The sequence below is a fragment of the Suricata suricatta genome, chromosome 2 (genome assembly GCF_006229205.1).
Source record: "Suricata suricatta isolate VVHF042 chromosome 2, meerkat_22Aug2017_6uvM2_HiC, whole genome shotgun sequence".
NCBI classification, from domain to species: Eukaryota; Metazoa; Chordata; class Mammalia; order Carnivora; family Herpestidae; genus Suricata; species Suricata suricatta.
The window spans coordinates 24,991,583-24,996,883 of NC_043701.1; the positions used below are offsets into that span (position 1 = coordinate 24,991,583).

The following is a 5,301-nucleotide window of genomic DNA, read 5'->3' on the forward strand; positions in this document are numbered from 1 at the left end:
ACCTAAACATTATAAAAGCAGTTTATGAAAAGCCCACAGCCAATATTATCCTCAATGGGGAAAAACTGAGAACTTTCCCCCTGAGATCAGGAACATGACAGGGGTGTCCACTCTCACCACTGCTGTTTAACATAGTGCTGGAAATCCTAGCATCAGCAATCAGACAACAAAAGGAAATGAAAGGCATCAGAATTGGCAAAGAACAAGTCAAACTTTCACTTTTTGCAGATGACATGATACTCTACATGGAAAACCCAATCGACTCCACCAGAAGCCTTCTAGAACTGATCAATGAATTCAGTAAAGTTGCAGGGTACAAAATCAATATACAGAAATCAGTTGCATTCCTATACACCAAAAATGAAGCAACTGAAAGAGAAATTAAGAAACTGATCCCATTCACGATTGCATGAAAAATCATCAATACCTAGGAGTAAACCTAACCAAGGATGGAAAAGACCTATATGATGAAAACTATAGAAAACTTATGAAAGAGATTGAAGAAGACACCAAGAAATGTTATCCTCCCTTTAAACAAGTGTGACCATATGTAATCTCAAAAGACTCTGAAGAAGATGAAAAGTCTTCCTCTCTAAAGTCTGGAAATCCTGTTAAAAGATTCCTATATTATGTAAATAGATAACATATAAAACATATGCAGTCTCTAAATGATTTGAATTTAATAGTAATTAATAATAAAACAAACATCAATTTTAGAAATAAAACTTTACCTTTCATTCACGCCTTCCCTCAGGAGTACTCCTGCTTTTTCATTATTTCCTTATCATTAGCTTGCTGTAATTATTAGTTGTCAAATATGCATATGTTCTTAAACAATATTTTATCCAGTTTTGCCTGTTTTTAAACCTAGTTTATACAATGTATGTTCTTAAGCAATTTATCTTTGTTCAGGCAAAAGTACTTTTCTAAAATTCATATACATTGTTGAATGTAGCTTTTGTTTGATTTTGGTCAGTGCTATATAATTATATTCTCTTGTGTGATTATGCTACAATTTATTTATACATTATTTTCTGATAGGCATTTAGAAGGTTTCCAGTATCTTGGTATTCCAAAAAATACTGCTATGAATATTTTCATACCTGTTTGGGCATAGGTGGAGACATTTTTAAAAGATCTATATCCAAATATCAAATTCTTTCCCTTGTGTGTGTATCACTTCTTTTTTTCTCCCAGAAGCAATGCTTACTAGATCTTATTGCTTCATATCTTTGCCAGTATTTGGTACTGCATTGCCAGACTCCAGCTCTAGCAGGTTCAGGGGTCCCTGAGGATGAATGGTGTCAGCAAAATGTGAGTGAGAGAGCCTCAAGTCTCTTTATGATCACCAGGGAGGCATCTCTGCTCTGATTCTCTAGTTTTATTTACAGTGAAAGGTTCAAGGAGCAGAAAGAACAGCGTGTGTTTAGTAAATGATTTCTCATAGATAATTTTTTCAGCACAATTTTCTAGAACATAGATTCTGCAGAAATTACAATTCTAATCTTAGTAGTAATGATTGTCATAAAAAAACTTAGCTACAGGCACTCATGCTATTATATGGGAAGGGCAGGTAATTTTTTAAGTGTATATTTTTTTCCATAGGATGCATAAGACCAAGATATATAAAACCTCAGGTATAGGCCTAAGAAAGCGACCTAATTTAACCATGAGGCAAACAGCATTGTTTAGTAAAGGTCAGTTTTTTATGAGTAAGGGTCATTAGGCTGTTTATAGCTCTAAGAGAAGGTACCCAGAAAAACAGGATTCCCAGGAGACATAATGTCTGCTCTCACAGTTCCAAAAACAAATGATATATTTTTGACATTTATCACAGCAGTGACTTTTGCAATGATGTCCAGGCCTAGAAAGTAGTGAGTTATCAGTTAATTGCTCAGCTAGGAGGAAAATTATATGTTGCTTGCCTTAGTCACATTAGGGTGTATCTAGTTTACTCATCTTTTCCCTGACCAGGTGCAATCACACCTCAGACACAGGGCAGGGGGACAGGCTGCTCCTGACACTAATCAGCAAAGCATGCAAGGTTTGGTGGTCAAGCAGAAATTATAGTTACAAGAGGGCAGACATTGGTCACTGCCTGGCGACAAGAGACTTTGCAAACTTGCCATACCCTCACCTGGAATTTTCACTTAACCTGTGAGTTCAGGGTAGCTCCCAACACTGCATGCATGGGTTACAGATCCTTTTAAAATCCAATGCAACAGTAGAATAAGGATTTATAATGTTTCATATTCCATACTGCAACCTACTTTAAAGACACTATCACTTGAAAAGGCTATGAACTATTCCTCCCTATTCAAAATATATATGCACGTGAAACTAGATTTTCTTAATAAATATATCACAACTAATTAAATACAGAAGTAGATATGAGAATCCAGCTGTCTTCTATTAAGCCAGACATTGAACAGATTTGGAAAAAAAAAACAGAATATTAGTCTTCTTGGGGAGTTAATTTTGTTTTTAAAATATAGTTTTTGTCATAAAATATACTACTTTTGAAAGATAGTTTTAACCTATTTTCATAATAACTGCCTATAACATATTTTTAATTAATAGGATATTTTTAAGTTTACGGAATTTTTTGTTTTCAACCAAATACATATTTTTAAAATATTTTTACAGTATTAATTTACAATGCACTAAATATCAATAGATATAACCCATGAAAACAAAAGCAATTTGGGGTATTTGATATTTTTTGTTTTCTTTTTTTCAGTTTTTAAAAAAATAATTTACAAAACTAAATGTCAATTTTAGCCTTACAATTTTGCCAAATGAGTACTGTTGTGTAATCATTATCACAATCATGACAGAGAACATTTCCATCACTCCCCAAAACTCCCTCAGCACTTTGCAATCAGGACTCCTCCAGCCATCCACCATAGCAAACACTAATATGCTTTACATCCTTCAGTTTTGCCTTTTTTAAGAAGTTCATACAAATGGAACCATACAGTTTCCAGTCTTTGCATTTATTCCCTTCCACTTAGAATACTTTTGAAATTCATCCACTTTGTCACATCTATTAATACTGTTTTTTTAAAATGCCGAATAATGTTCTAGTGCTTAGACATTCAGTGATTCATCATTTACAATCCTGCTTCTCATCATAAGTGTTCTCCTTAGTATCCATCACTGATCTAGCCTGTCTCCCACCCGTGTCTCTCACCCATGTCCCTCCACCAACCCATAGTTTGTTCACTATCATTAAGAGTCTCTTGTGTTTTGTTTCCCTCTCTTTTCTTTTTTCCTTCCTTTCCCATATGTTCATCAGTTTTTTTCTGAAATTCCACATATAAGTGAAATCATATGGTACTATCTTTCTCTGACTGACTTATTTCACTCAGCATTATACAGTCTAGCTCTATCTACCTCATTGCAAATGGTGAGATTTCATTCTTTTTCATGACTGAGTTATATTCCATCTTATATAATATCTTCTTTATCCACTCATCATATGTGGATATTTGGGCTTTCTCCATAGTTTGGCTATTGTTGGTAATGCTGATAAAAACATTGGAGTGTATCTAACCCTTCAGATGTGTATTTTTGTATCCTTTGGGTAAATACCCAACAGTGCAACTGCTGGATTGTAGGGTAGTTCTATTTTTAGTTTCTTGAGTAACCTCCATACTGTTCTTCATAGTAGCTGTACCAGTTTGCATTCCCACCAACAGTGTAAAAGAGTTCCCCTTTATCTGTATCCTTGCTAACACCTGTTGTTTCTTGTTTAAATTTAGCAATTCTGACAGGTGTGAGGTATCTCATTGTGATTTTGATTTGTATTTCCCTGATGATGAATGATGTTGAGCATATTTTCATGTGTCTGTTAGCCATCTGATGTTTTCTTTGGAAAAGTGTCTATTCATACATTCTGCCCATTTCTTACCTGGGTTATTTGTTTTTTGGGGTGCTGAGTTTGACCCTTTATCAGATATGTCATTTGCAAATATCTTCTCCCATTCTATAGGCTGCCTTTTACTTTTGTTGATTGTTTCCTTTGCTGTGCAGAAGCTTTTTATCTTGATGCGGTCCCTATAGTTCATGTTTGCTTTTGTTTCCCTTGCTTTTGGCGATGTGTCTAGCAAGAAGTTGTTGTGGCTGCAGTCAGAGAGGTTTCTGCCTGTTTTCTAGGGTTGTGATGGTTTCCCATCTCACATTGAGGTCTTTAATTCACTTTGAATTTATTTTTGTGTATGGTGAAAGAAAGTGGTCCAGGCGAATAGCTCGGAGCCTGGAGCCTGCTTTGAATTCTGTGTCTCTGGTGACAGACAGTACCTCCACCTTTCTCTCTCAGACCACGTATGCACTGATTGAAGCAATCACTGACTATACTAAGGCCGTTTATACCTTAATTTCTTTGTATTGACAATATACAAGTTTACTTGGGAAAATGAATTCACAGGAGGAAGATGGAGTGTGGCAGGTGATCATAGGAGCCAGAGTTGAGATGACATCAAAACAGCAAGAATACTTGAAGTTGGAAACAACTTGGATGACTGCACTTGGTCTTTCAGAGATGGCGGCATAAGCTGGGTACCAGACCGGAGCAGTCCAGGCCTCTATAACTGCCAGGAATCACATCCAGCTGGTGAAGTTCCAGGTGCAGGAGGTGCGCCAGCTTTCCCAGAAAGCAGAAACCAAGTTGGCAGAAGCACAGACAGAGGAACTCCGGCAGAAAACGCAGGAGGAAGGGGACGAGAGAGGCCAGAGCCGGAGCAGGAGGCCTACCTGCAAGAGGATTGAGTGCCTGAGCCACTGCTGTCCACGTCTTCGGGCTCCATCCCGGGGCCACCTAGCCCAGGATCGCCATGGCTTTCTCTGCACAGAGAGGAGGCAGCGGTCCTGCCCTGGCCCATCAGGCCAGAGGCCATAGCTGTGAGTGCCTGACCCCTTTCCCCAGGGACCTGATTCTTAGCCCCAAGGCACTGCACCCTGTTTAACATTCAACCCCCACCCCCTCACCACAGCTTCCCACCCGCCAATCTTTTTACCTCCCACCCAGAGCATCTCAGCAGCCTGACCAGAGAGAAGGGTCCTCTTCCGTCCTGCCCACAAGTTCAGTAGTTTAACCTATTTGCAGTCGTATTCACATTTTCAAATCTGATTTAGTCTTTGCTCCCTCCATAAGGATGTGAGTTTTTTGGGGAATGGGGAGCCTGTTGATAAGATTTCTTTTTAAGTGTTCCCATCCTTTCTGTCATCTAGCCTCTTTGCCTGTAAGGACAACTGAAGCCGAGGAGCCAAACATCCATTTTACTTAAACAGTATATACCT

The 5,301-nt window shown here is 38.0% G+C and overlaps 1 pseudogene; it reads left to right on the plus strand.

The window, feature by feature from the left end:
* The first annotated feature begins 4,282 nt into the window (after positions 1-4,282).
* On the plus strand, positions 4,283-4,770 carry LOC115305357 (annotated as a pseudogene).
* The last annotated feature ends 531 nt before the right edge of the window (positions 4,771-5,301 follow it).